The sequence below is a fragment of the Talpa occidentalis genome, unplaced genomic scaffold (assembly GCF_014898055.3).
Source record: "Talpa occidentalis isolate TD23 unplaced genomic scaffold, MPIMG_talOcc4v2.1 talOcc4.10, whole genome shotgun sequence".
NCBI lineage: Eukaryota > Metazoa > Chordata > Mammalia > Eulipotyphla > Talpidae > Talpa > Talpa occidentalis.
The window spans coordinates 99,605,374-99,619,801 of NW_023600993.1; positions in this window are offsets into that span (position 1 = coordinate 99,605,374).

Here is a 14,428-nt window from a genome sequence, read left to right on the forward strand (position 1 = left end):
CATTTCAGGGTTAGAGGGGGACTATGAGGCTCAGAAGGCTGGAGTAAATAACAGTGAGCACTTATTAAGCTCTTACTGCATGCGAATCACTGGACTAATATTTCATCCCAGTCTTGTAACAGCCCTAAGAAAAAACATATACCAGATGGGGAGACGGAGGCTCAGAGCGGGGAACCAGATTTCCCAGGGGTGTGCCGCAGCGCGAGACAGCATCGAATCCCAGCAGCATGTTCTACCTCAGATGAGCTTCCCAACAAGGGAGCTGGTTCGCAGCAGGGGAAACTGAGGCAGAGGGGCTGAGGAGCTGCCTAGCATCTCAGGACTAGTCTGCCCCCCGGAACCATGCTCTGGGCCTGGCACAGAGCTGGCACCCACATAGTTTCTCTGGGTGGCCCACACGGGCATTGGGCAGAGCCGGGTCAATGCAGCCGCTGCCTGTGTCTGTTCCTGGGTCGGGGGCACTGGCTGCAGCCTGCAGGGTGCAGTCTCCTCACCTGTGCCCTGCGGCGGCCCTGACCTTGCGGAGCAGCTGTGGGGGCTGTGTGCGGGGTGCTGAGCTGCACATGGACCCGCAGAAGTGCTCACAGCTGTGGACTTTTACCTTCAGCCTTTTCTCCCGGCCCAGGTCTCCTGTGGAGGCCAGTGGGGGTCAGCCTCTGGGCCCCGCCATTGTTTCCTTCAGCCTTTGCTGCTCAAGGGCAAAGTGAGGGCGGTAGTTTTTATGGGGCTGGGAACCAGACAGACTCCGGAGCTCAGAGGGGCACCTGCTGGCGGAGGGAGTGGGGCCTCCTGGTTCTCAGCCCCTGAACTTCGGACGGGGACGTGGGGGAGGCATGGACAGTGCTTTGATGATCTTCCCTTGATTCCACAACCGTTCGTATAGCAGACTCCAGGGGACACGGCAGCAGGCCAGGACGACGTGACTGCCTGAATTCTGCTGGAGGAGACAGATCCGTGTGCAATGCAGGAACAGAGCACTGGAGCTGGGCAGGAGCACTGCAGCAGAAATAAGCGGGGGTGTTAGGGAGCTGTGTGTGAGGGAAGAGGCCACATGGAGTGACATCTGCAGGAGAAGGGATTTCCAGCCCCTGGGGAATAGCAAAGACGAATGTCCTAGGGTGGGTTGGAGCTTGGAATGTTCCAGGAGAGCAAGGCCAGGTGACTGGAGGGGAGAGGAGGAGGGGAGCGTGGCAGGAGGGGGTGCTGGAGAGTTCACTGGGATTTGTGGGCTGCCTGTCGCTGGTGGGCTTTGAGCAGAGAGGGGACTGGTGGGATCTGCCCCACGGATGTGATGGACAGTAAACCTTCACTTGCTCACATTTTTCACCCATCTGACAGATGAGCTCATTGTGGCCCAGGCCAAGTTCACCCAGAAGGTCACTGTCAGGGTGGGGATAGACAGGCAGGCAGTTCAGGAAAACTACACAAGAAGAGGGAAGTGAGAACATGGGTTGAGGAGATGACCCACAGTTCAGCAGAGTGGGGGCCATGTGTCTCTCCCCCACTCCCCCGGCAGCCCCTGGGGCTGCGAGCTTCCTGGCAGTGGAGGTGTCCTCTGAGCTGAGATCTGGGGAGAGGTGCTGGAAGGGTGTCTTTGGTAGAGGGAATAGCATGGTGGGACGTCCTGAGGTGAGAGGGAGAGTAGGGTCTCTTTGGGAAGTTCATCTCTGCCCAGGAGTCAGGAGAGGGGAGAGCTATGGGTGATGCTGTGGGGATCCCCATCAGGGCAGGCCATGGAGCCAAGGGCAGGGGCTGGAATTTCATGGCCTGTGTGCAGGCCCTAACTGGACTGCAGGGTCACCAAGATAAGCATATGTTCTCCATGTTGGGGGCCCATGGTCCAGGGGTGGTGGCAGTCTGGAGTAGGGTCGGGGTGATGAGGGAGCAGCAGGGCAGAGGGACGTGAGCTCTTACCCTGGGTTTCACAAAGGACCCCAGGTTCAAATTCTCACGGTGTGACTCAGGGCAAGTCACCTCACCTCTCTGAGTCTTGGTCTCCATCTGGAAAGATACTGGCAGAACTAAGGGAGATTGTTCATTTACTCATTCATCCTTTAATTATTTTTTGAGGATCCAGTCACTGGTCGGGGTGCTGGGGGACACAGCAGTGCCCACACCTCATTCCTTGTGGGGCTGCTGGAAGAAGAGGTGTGGAGTAGCAAATAGTTAAGAGCATGGCCTCTGGAGCCAGGTGGCCTGGGTTCGTTCCCAGCCCACCACTTATCAACTGTGTGACTTTGAGTGAGTCTCTTTACCTCTCTGGGCCTTATCTATGAAATGGAATAATTATAGTACCCATCTCGTAGGGTACTGGTCATTATAAGGGCATATGAGTTAATACACATAATGTCTTTAACACAGAGCCTTGTATACAATAGGTGCTCAATAAATACTCTGCAGACAATAAGCAGACAATAAGCAATCAGATGACTGGTAAGTGGATGAGATAATGTCCAGAAGTGGGAAGTGACAGTACTAGCTCACAGCACCACGTGGGCATATAGTAGGTGCTCAATAAGTATTTCTCCTTTGTCTCCTTCCAACCCAGCTTGGACTGTTATAGGGCCTGAAGTTTGGGAATCTGTGTGGAAGACGAGAGGCCATCTTTGCTGATCCAGAAGCCCTGGGCTGAACTTTGGGGCCGGGGAGGGAGAGGCATCCCTACTACCCCCTCGACCCCCATACTAGCTGCATCCCATCCCCTGCATCATTTGCAGCCTGGGTGGCTGGGGCGAGCCAGGGCCTGCCCGGTAGGTCCCCAGTAATGACACTCATTACACAGGTGTCTGGCAGCTCAGGGGGGAGGCAAGAGCCTCAGGGGCCTCATTCACATGGCACCCCGCCAGCCTACCCCAGGCCCTTCCTCATCCTTTATGAGTCTGGTGCCCAGGGCAGGCAAACGGGTGGGGGGAGAGGAATTGGCATGGAGCCAGCTGGCACCCTGTGAAAGGAGGGAAAGTTGAGAAGTTTGGGTGCCAAGGACTGGTGTGGAGGACGGGTGGAGGGTGCCGGATGGTGGGGTGTATGTGTACGTGCTTGTGTGTAAGGGGGCGCTATGAATCTGTGTACTAACCTAGGCATCCCTCTGGCCTGTCTGTGGAGGTGAGAGGGTCTATGTGGATGAAGCTCGGACAACCCTCAGAGTGGGCTTAAAGTCGCCCACATCCATTCCATGTGCTCATTTATCTTACGCTACGAGATGGTGTCAGGTGGTGCCTGGCTGGTCCTGTTGATGTCATACCCAGCATCATCAATCCTGGGCCAGTCCAGGGAGAGACAGACACCAAATCAGGGAGCAAGGCATCCGGATGAAGGTGTTGATGGGGGAAAATAAGGCAGGATCATGAGAGAGAGCAACAGGAAGGGGCTGGGGAGGAGGGCCTCTCCAAGAAGGTGACTTTGGATTCTCAGGTCTGAAGGCTGAGTTGTCATGGCAAGATTTGGAGGAAGAGAGTTCTAGACAGGAGGAACAGCAAGTGCAAAGGTCCTGAGGCAGCACCAGCATGGCATATTTGTGGAGCATCAAGGAGGCCCCGTGAAGGGGAGTGAACAGGGGAGGGGTAGGAGGTGAGGTTAGGGAAGTGTAGGACCAGACCTCATGTGCCAGTGTCAGGTGTGTGGATCATACTCTGAGTACGGTGGGGAAACGCACAGATGGGGGCTCCTTTGGGGTGAATGGGTTTGAAAAAAGTGGGGGCCGGGCCCGCCGGGTGTGGGAAACCTCATCTTATAGAACTGCAGACAGGAACGTGGGCTGCTCAATTTGTGTTTGAACCTATTCTCCCGGGTTCAAACCCCCTGGCTCCTGGAGCCTGTTATTAAGCTGGCTGCACCCTGGGGCGCCGGCCTTTATCCCCAGACAGGGCCTGGCCCGCCTGGCCCGCCTGCCCCGAGGTCGACCCTGGCCCCCCAGATGGGAGTGGAAGGGCAGGCCTGGTGAAGCCTGTGCCCGCCCAGCCCCCCAGGCGCCTTGGCAGCCCCAAATCGGTTTCTAAGAGCTGGAAGGAGACTGTGGCTCAGGGGGCAGCTGCTGTGCACAGACAGGAGAACTGAAGCCCCGAGGAGGAAGGGTCTGCCCCCCAGCTGCATGGTTGGGAGCTGGCGGCAGCACCCAGGAAGTTTGTCATAACTCCTACTTCTTCCCACTTCCTGTGCTGTCCTTTGAGCTCCTCCCAGTCTCTGGCCCGGGAGCAGTTGGTGTTTGCACAGGGCTGAGGGAAGAGCTGGGTCCAATATGGGAGGCCTCTTTGAGTCGGCCCTACAGAAGACCTGCCCGGCAGTTGAGGCAGTGAGTTCTCCGTGGCTGGGGGCATGCGAGCTGACCCAGATAACAGTCCTTCATTTGCTTACAGGGTGGCCAGGGGTCTGGATGAATGACCAGCCACTTCCCTTTAAGCTTTGTGATCCCATTGGATGTGGGCCCAATCCTCTGTTGGGGCGTCTGTTTCCCAACAATACATTAAAAAAAAAAAGATTTATTTTTATTTATTTATGCATCACAAATATGCATAAATAAAAATGCAGACCAGAGGTATGGGGAGGGGTGGTGAGAGGATTCACCAGAGACAAAGTGGGGAACAGAACAGGCGGATCTACTGAAATCCACTGCTGAGGGGAGCAGCGGGGAGACAGGAGAGGTCTGCTGCACCATGTGGGTAGCTCCCTGGCTGGGGACTGAACTCAAGCTGCAGTGGCTGCTGATAGCTGAGTGCATAGACTTAACCCCTAGCGCCACCAGGGAGGCCCACATTATTTTTTTAAATATTCTGAGTGACCTTGATGAAAGAATAGACTTCATGATGAAACTCCCCAGCTTCCAGGCCTCCCTTGGTTCCCAGATCCTCAGGAGAGACTTCCAGTCCTCACCAGGGCCCAGCCATCACACAGCTCTGGCCCCGAGGCCTCTCCTCCCTTCCCTCTGCTGCAGCCAAGACTTTTCACCTACTTTCCAGGTCGATCTCACTTCCTGCAAGTCCCCTCAGGACTTTTGCAGTTGCTGTGCGTGACAGATCAGGTGCTTTCCGTAATTTAAACCTCCCGCCAGCTCTGTGAGATAAGTCCTATCATCGCATCCATTTTACAGCTGAGGAAACTGCATCTCCAAGAGGTCAAGTCTTCTGACCAAAGTCACACGCCCAGCCCGTAAACAGAGGCGTCAGGCAGGATTTGAATTCAGGCCACGTGGAACAGCACCGTCTTTTCTTCTTTCTCGATAAACTCATGTGCAACTTCCAAACTGGGCTCAATGGAAGCCTTCCCTGACTACACGCCCAGGCCCCCAGGCACCCCAGCACCCCCCTGCCCCCAGGCCTCCCTGAGTTTCCCCACTGCTCCACTGATCAAGCTGCCTCAGAATTGCCTTTCTTTTTTTGGTAACAGCTTTATTGAGGTATAACAGACGTACAGTAAATGACATGCATTCCAGTGTGCTCTTTGATGAGTTTTGACATATATAGGCAATCACCAACCACCAGCACCATCAAGGTGGTAAACACATCCATCACCTCCAGAGGTTTCCTTTTGTCCTTTTGTCATTCAACCCTCCTGTCTCCACTTCCACCCTCCCATTGCCAGGCAACCACTACCAATGGGCTTTTTGTTGCTGTAGATTAGTCCTTACTCGCTAGAATTTTTCCATAAATAGAATTATAGAGCCTCTTCTTTTTTGTCTGAATTTTTGGCTTTGCTTTAGTGTTGTGCTTTGGAGATTTGTCCATGTTACTGTGACCGTTATCTGTTTAGGTTTCTGCCCCCTTCCCCATCCCACTGCAGGTTCCACAGGGGCAAGGACTTTGTTTATTTATCTCTGTGACCCCAGCATTTAGCACAGGGCTGGGCACACAGGAAGTGCCTAATAAATATTCGCAGACTGACTGGAAGGAGGATGAGGTCGTGCCCAAAGTTGGGGAAGAGCAGGCTGCATGACAGAGAGGAACCCCAGGACCGGTGAAAAAACAGCGCCTGGAATGATCTGGAGGCCTCGTGGCCCCATCAGATAAGCACATCCGCTCATCCCTGTGGCCGTCTCTGTGGAACAAAGATCTGGATTGCACAAGAGCTGGACTGCAGCCGAGGAGGTGCTTAGCGACCCCTTTATCTGGCCTGGGCATCAGCCTTCGTTCTAGACCTGCAAGGCCCACACCTCCCAGCAGGCTGCGTGGTCGTGGTCGTGGCCTGGGCTCTGCAGCGTGGGCAGGTGGGCGGCGGGAAGGGGAAGTGGCTGCCCAGCCCTTCCCAAACCAGTTGGACTCCTTTGCAGAGGTTTCTGGAGGCTCTTGGGGAGCTGAGTAAGGGAGAACGGGAGGCCATGGTAAATGGAGGAGGCGGAGGACGAGGGAGGAATCATTTAATTAGCGAATATTATAGGGAATTTCCAGTTCATGCCCCATCAGGCTGGGCAGGAACGCCATAGGATTGCTCAGACGGTTTCCAGGTACCAGTCTCGGCCATGAAGCCTTGCGTGGCTCCGCGGCCCCCACGTCTCATTGCCAGCGGGGATGAGGAAGTGGCAGGGGTAGACAGAGCTGCCCCCCGAGACAGAGCCTCCAACCCAAGCCAAGTGGCAGCGCAACTTTCTGCATGGGTTCTGCAGGACGGTCTTGTTGCTCATTAGCAGACCGGAAAACTGAGGTCAGGAGCTGTGGCGTTGGCTGAGGTCATCCAGGGGTCATCTGGAAATGGGGAGAGCTTAAAAATGGGGGGTGATTTGCGAGGGAGTCCTTCAGCAGTAACAGCGTTCTTTTGGCAGATACGTCTTGAAGACCTCCTGTGCGCCCCTGCTGTGCTTAGCTCTGGGGATGAAAAAGAGAGTCCTGGGCTTCTATTGTGGGTTGCATCTCACCACCAGACAGAAAAAACATTTGAGCACAGAGGCTGTCTTGTAGAACTTTGTTTTCTTGTTTGGAGAAACAAGGAGTTTGGACTAATTTCTCACCTGGGGTTCTGAAGGACACGTTCTCTGGGATAGTAACAGGTGTGATGTGGAGGAAAGGGCTCCCCGATGCGATGAGTTTGGGGATTACTGGGTTTGCCGATGCTAATATTTGCTGCACGCCTTCTCAGAGACCCAGCGAGCATCAAGGCAATGGGTGCTGTGCGAGTCTCCTGCTGAGGACATGTTCCCTGTTTCTGTGTCTGTCTTTATGAGTCCTGGTTGGGCTGCACCTCCTCCAGGGAGCCTTCTCAGAATCCCCATGTGGACCTGAGTCTCCTCCTGCGCAGGTACCTTCCTGGAGCTTCCTTTGACCTCTTACTATTTTATATCCTGAGTTGTAACTATCTGTTCCCTTCACTAGACTGGGCATTTCCCAAGGGAGGCACCAACTGTGATTCATTTCTTGGTTCTGGTGCAGGGAACAAAATGAGTGGATGGAGAATTTAATGGGTGGAATGATGAGTGATGATTTGATGGAGGGTGGATGATCAAATAGATGATTTAGTGACTGGGTGCATGGGTGGATGGATGAGGGAACCGTTTATAGATGGGTGAAGAAGAGGTAAATGAAAGAATAGATGAATCAGTGAATGAAATGATGGAAAACTGAATGGATGGATAAATGGATAGGTGGATGCATGAAAGAGTAAAGGAATTAATGGATAGATGGATAGATGGATGATGAATGATTAAGTAAAGAAATAGATGATAGATGATAAATTATGATATGGCTAGTGCGGATGATTTCATGGTTGGATAGTGTGAATTATTGATGGATGAATGAATAGATAAACATAATGAAATGAGTAAATAGATCACTAAATGAAATGATGGATTAATTAATAGATGGTTAGATGAATAAACACATCAAGGGGTAAGTGGATAGATGGGTTGGTGATTCAATGAGTGCATGGAGGGACAGATGGATGGACAGGTGGGAGAGTGGATGGATGGATGGATAAGTGGATGAACAGAAGCTATGTGGATGGATGGGTTGATGGACTAATGGAAAGATCATGGATAAATGAATGGATGGGTGGGAGATGCATGGATGAGTCGATGGACGGATGGAAGAATGGATAGCTGGGTAGATGAATACATGCATGAAAGGGAGAATGTTTGGATGGACGAGTGGATGAATGGTTAGGTTAGCGGATGGATACATGAGCGAATACACGTAACATCTTAAGATCTGAACTGAGGTCAGGAGACTTCTCCATCTGTCCTGAGGTAACACTTTATCGAGATCTTAAAGATTGGAAGTTTAATGAAGACAATGAGCCATATCTCCAGAAAACCGCCCAGAGACAATTGTAAGAGGGTGGAAGTCGCTGATCCTAATAGCTACCTACAGACCCTACGTGAGGAGTCCCAGTGGAGCACACTTGAGTCCTGACCTTCCAGAGAAATCCAGGCCCAGAAGAATGAAGGCAGCTGAGTGGGGACAGCAGGGGCCCTCGAGGAAGGGGCACTTGTATATTCACTTGTTCACTGTCTAATATTTTTGTGATTTTTCTGGATGCCTGGGAGAAGATCCCTGTGAGAAGCCAAAGTTGCCATTGCTAGTGGCAAATATTTGCAGGTTGAAATCAGAAAGATTTATTTTTAATCTGGTCTCTAACACTTAGTGATTGGGTGACCTTAGGAAAATTATTTCACCTCTCTGGGCCTTGTTTTCAGGTGAAATAGGGATAGCAGTATTCCCTACCCCATTGGGTTGTAAACATATAAACAAGTGTCTATAGACCCGGGCACAGCTCATAGTAAATGCTCAATAAATGCTGTTGAGCTGGAGGTAGCCAAGGCCTCATCCTATCCCTTAAAGTGGTAGAAAAGACAGATGAATAGCGGACACATTCAGTGCAGGGGGATGGAGGCAGAGGTGGGGACTCTGCGATTGACTGATACTCAGTGTCCACGAGTGTCGCCGTCTAGCTGCAGGTTGCAGAGCTGGAAAGCTACAAGCCACATTTTCCAGCCTCTTTTGCAATTTGGGTTCATCCAATCTCTTTCCTGGGAGATCTGGAAAGTGGAGACCATGTGGAGGGTGGTCATGGGCTGTGTTCCTACAGCCACATGCCACTCCCAACTGCCAGTTTGAGGGATCTAGAAGTGGCGGCGTTATCCCCCTAGTCAACCACCAGGTCATGGCCGCGGTGGTGTGTTCTCAAAGCTAGCAGTTCCCTTGGTGGCCCACTGCTCCCCACCATCCTGGCTGGCAGAGAAGACAGCACCTCCGCTCCCACGGACCAGTTCTGCTGTTTTGGTCTGGAGACCCCCCCCCCCCCACCAAACGCACACCTTCCAGTGGCTTTGTGAGCACCAATTCCATTTTCGGTGCATTCTGCATAATAAATCTGCATTCTGCTCTGGTTCCTGGAGCTGTAATCTGACTTGTGGCTTTAGGGCCCCTTAGGCACCTGAACCAGACTTAGCGCGTTGGGGAAGGTTTATGAAATCCACGACGCCTAAGTCACGGCATATGTGGAATAGTCAGAGGAGAGATGGGAGAGGGTGAGAAGAACATGCAGTTGGAGGAACAGCCTGTGCAAAGGCTCAGAGGTGAAAGAACATAGCATTTTGGAGAAGCAAGCGTAGCTGACGTTGGCTGAAAGGTAATAGGCACAGGGAGAGGTCACTGGGCCAGGCAGGGGAGTTTTAAGGTTGAAGTGTTTGGACTTCCTTCTGAAGGTGACAGCTGCTGGAAATAGTAAATGTCACCCAGCTGCTCTTGGGAACAGGATTTGGGGACAAGGGAGAGCTGATGCGGGGTAAGCAGTGAGGAGGCAAATATAATTCCCTGGGAGGAGGTGATGAGGCTCAACTGGTGTGTCAGCCTTGAAAAAGCTGAGAAGCAGATGGACTTTGAGGATGAGATACCCTGGCTTTGGTGCCCGATTGGGTTGAAAGTATGGAGGGAGTGGCATTAGAGATGCTGCTTGGGCATCTAACTGACCATCAGGCTGGTGGTGAAGCCTTCCTTGAGAAGGGAAACAGAGGCAGAGAGCAGTTGTGGGGGAAGCTGCTGAGTTCACTTTGGGTGCACTGGCTTGGGGGATATCTGGGGGCCGTCTGGGAAGAGGCACCTGGGAAGCATGCAGGCTGGAGACATGAGAAACTAGGGTGGAGACGATGGATTGGATGTGGAGGGGGCCTTGACTTTGAAGAACATGAGATTCCCAGGGAGTGGGTAGAATATCCCTTTGCTAGTAATTTTTGAGTGCCCAGCACTTGGCCGAGGACCTGGCTGTTAAATAATTAGAATCAAGCACTGGGGCTGAGCCTGGGAGGCTCAGGTACTAGCAGAAGAGACGGGTACTGGACAGGGTACTAGCAGGAGAGATGGGGTGAAGGCCCTGAGGTCAAGCATGTGAGGCCTGGGTTTGAGCCCAGCTCCTCTGCATACTTGTTGTAGGGCCCTGGGCCAGTCATTTTCCCTCCCTGCGCCTCAGCTCCTTGTCTGAAAATCGGTCATAAAGAGAGATGGCTCGAAGTGAGGCTGTAGAAGCCTGTGTTGGGGTGGGTGGGGCAGGGGTGTGAACAGGCTGCTGAGGGCAGGGTTTTGGGGAATGGCCTGGGGTGCCGAAAGAGTTGCCTCCTTCCTGGTGCTGCAAGGACATTGGGGAACAGGAGAAATTAGGCTGCATCTGACAAACACATCCGCAGCTGTGTCCATGTGGAAAGGAGAGCTCAGTCCCCACCCAGGCCCCCTGTGACCTCACAGCCAGCTGGAACAGGTGTGTGTGTGTGTGGGGGGGAGTGGGCAATGTGCATCTCTGTGGGGTGGGGGAGGGGACCAGATGACAGGAATCTGCTCTGCAGTCCCTTGGAGCTGCTGGCATTGGGTCCTGGCCACCATCCCAGTCTTCAGAGCCTGACTCAGGGAATGCTCCTTCTCTGGCTGCTCCATTCTCCAGGCAGAGCTTGGAGTGGATGGAACCTGGACCCAGGTGGGCTGTGTTAGGCCCACACAGAATTTTTTAATGAATGGAGCCAACATTTGCAAGTTGGTAGATATTACATGAAAACCTGTGCTGCTGGCTCCCCTAGGAAAAACAGAGGAATGTCTCATCGCAAAGGATCCCCATTCCCAGGGGGCCACATTCAGCTTTAGGTGGGGCACGTGCCTCAGTCCCCACCACTCCCTCGTGTTCTCTCCAAAACGGAGGCCAAGGAATAGTACCACATTATTATCTTTATTACTCTGGCCTGCCTCATCATTGAAAAGCCCTGTCTCCCCCCAGTGCCCCTGATTTTTCAACCCCTGAGCCAGTTTCTTTTCCCTCCAACACCATCAAGGGCTTGGCCCTCCTGCCTGTGCTGAGTCTGCTCCCTGCACCCCCCCCCCCATCTCTGCCCAATGTGAATCCCTCAGGGCCATTGTTTGCCTCTCCCCCCACCCCACAAAGCCTAGCACCACGCCCTGGGGGTTGGGGGGTGGACTGAGACTTGGCTGGGGCCAGCTGGACCCGTGGGAGGCAGCCCCACATCTGCTCTGAGATGTGTCAGCTGGGCCTGGTCACACTCTCCTAGCTCATCCTTGAGGCATGTGGCCCAGCCAGGGTGGTGGGTGAGGCCAGGCCTGGGGACGTGGTATGTCAAGGCCGCAGGGAGCAGACCTGATGTTCTTTTTACCCCCTTCTTTTTCCAGTCCTGATAGTCCAGCTGCAAAGGCATTGGCTAGAGAGAGGAGGGGTGGAGGGGAGGAGAGAGTTGCTTTAGCAGACAGTGCCCAAAACAAGGAGGTAGAAAGACCTGGCTTTAGACCCTTCGTTGCTGTGTGACCTTGGGCAAGTCACTTCACCTCTCTGAAACCTCCAGCTTAAGGGAGAGCCAGGAAGAGGCCCTATCAGTGATAGTGTAGCTAATGTAGGGCCTACACCCCAGAGGGAGGCCTAGAAAGAAGAAAAAGGAATCCTAGGCTTTGGGGCTACTTGTGAGCTGGGTCACTCAGGGCAAGCCACTTCTCTGGATCCTGAGTGATGGTCAAAAGCTTTGTCCTAGCTGAACCCTCAGCAAATTATTCCAAGGGAAAGGAGAATTCATTCATTTAACAAATATTTATTGAACACTTCCTGTGTGTTGGGCGTCGGGGGACACAGCTGGACACAAGACAGTCGAAAGGCTCTGCCCCTATGGAGTTCACACTTTGGGGGTGAGCAGGCAATAAACAAGATCCATAAGTCATCCATTGATCTTGGAGAGAGCGGTGCTGTGGATATAAAGAAAGCTGGAAAGGAGACTGGGCACGATGGGGACTTGATGAGGTGGGCAGGGACAACCCCACGGAGCAGGTGACATCTGAGCAACTATCTGTAGGAAGTGAGGGTGGGAACAATGCGGGGGAAAGTTTTCCAGGATGTGGGAACAGCCAGTGCAAAGGCCCTGAGGTTGGGTGTGACTGGGCCAGTACGATGGAGTGCATGAGAGGGAGAACAGGAGGAGGTGAGGACCGTGGGGGATGGAACACTCAGGGCTCTTTGGGTCATTGTAAGGACTTTAAATGTTTCTCTCCATGAGGTGGGAGCCAGGGAAGGTTCCTGTCTGACTGGGGTTTCCATAGTACCCCTCTGCATGGAGAATGGACTTTAAAGGCCACGATGGACACAGGAAAAGCGGAGATGACTGCAATAGCCTGGCCTTTGTTTAGTGACCTTGGCTCCCATGGCCCTGGACAAAGCCCATCTCCTTACCCTGACATTCAAGGCTCCTGTTACCTGCCCCAGCCTCGCCACACTCCCCACTGAGCCCATCACTCTCCACCCCTAGCCTAACTAGAGAGTTTTCCTTCACCACTCCACGAGCTGTCCTGCCTCTGCTTGTGCTATTCCCAGGAATGCCCATTTGGCCTCACTGTGTGACCTAGCTCTTGTGCAGCTCCGCCCCACGTGAACTAGGGGTTAGTAAAGTGAGAGGGGCAGGAAGGGCCAGGCCTTATCTATTTCTTCCTTCAATACACCCCAGGAACTTTGCCAGCAGAACTGTAGCCAACATATGCCTGCTGTGTGACATTAGGCCCGTCACACACCCTCTCTGGGCCTTGTTTCTCCAGTTTTGTGAAATGGGGAGGATAGTGGACTTCCTGAGCGATGGTTTAGATGATGGTGTCTACAAATTGGGGACTGTGGCAGCCAGGGGAGAGATGGCATCCTGCCGAAGGTGTGACTACACAACTTTCCCCAGAGGTGCCAGGCCTGCATAGGGTGACCCAGCTGATGCCAGGCATACCTTGGGGAAGGGATGCCCTCATCAGCTCCCACTATCTCCAACCTGGTCACCCTTGAGTTACCTGAGCACCTACTGTGTGCCAGCCCCACCTCTGTGCCTCGGTAGTGACAGAGACCAGATGGCCTGAGTTCACATTCCAACTTTGTCACTTAATAGCTGTGCTATCTGCATAAATTACTGAATCCCTCTGGGCCTCAGTTTCCTTATCTGAGAAATAGGGAGAACCACACTATTACTTCCTACGTGATTAGTGAAGCCGATGAGATGCTAGGTGCATAATACTCTGTGTACGCAGGAGAACCTTCTCGGGCCAGCGGTGCTGTTATTACCACAATTTACAGCTGCATGGCCTCGGGTGTCCCTTTCCTTGTATGCCTCAGTTTCCACATCCAGGCAGTTTTCACGAGGATTCAGTCTAACATGTGTACATGGAGCTTGGAACAGTGACGTTTTGAAGATTTTAAATGTGGGATTTAATTCAACAGTCATTGCCGATCTATGAATAGTCCCTGTGAAATCCTTTTGTTGTCCCTCTAGTCAAACAAAAGCCCATTTGGTTTACACCAACTTAACACAATAAATGAGATGAGGAAGAAAATTCCCAGCCCCTGCACTTCCGTCACCCAGAGAGATACGTGTCCTTCTAATGACAGGCTGAGGGGAGCAGCGGACCGGGAACGGTTCGAGTCATTAGATGGTGCCGCTGGGCCACCTCGGGCAAGTCCCTTCCCTGCTAGGACCCTCGGTATCTTCTCTCGAAGCCGCCAATGGCGCGCTGCCTGCTCCGTCTAGCTGGGATTACGGTCTGGTTCAAGCCCATCACGGCTATGGCTTACTCAGGAGCTCCTGGGTGCAAAGTCAGGTTTGCCATCCCCAGCTCTGTCACCCCTCCCTCCTGGGAGGGAAGCTGATGTTGCCTGTTTTTCAGGAGGACAGTGAGGCTGGGAGGTGGTTGAGGATGCGGGTTGAGGGAGGGAAGGAAGTGGGGGGTTGGGCCAGCAGGGCTGACGCAGCTCTGATGTCAGAGCGAGCCTCAGGCGGTGTCCAGCTCAGGCTAAGGCTGTGCTCTCCACCTCCTGGGAGCGCCCCCCAACGCCCCCCTTAACCCCTTCCCGGCCTCTCTTTCCCAGACAGCCATCCCCCGGGCCTGGCCTTGCCCACAAGATTCCCAGATTTCACAACTGGGGCTGGCGCTGAATCATGTACAGTAAGTCAGGGGAGAGAAACTCCTGGCCGCCTGGCGTCCCTGACAGGACAGCGGCCAAG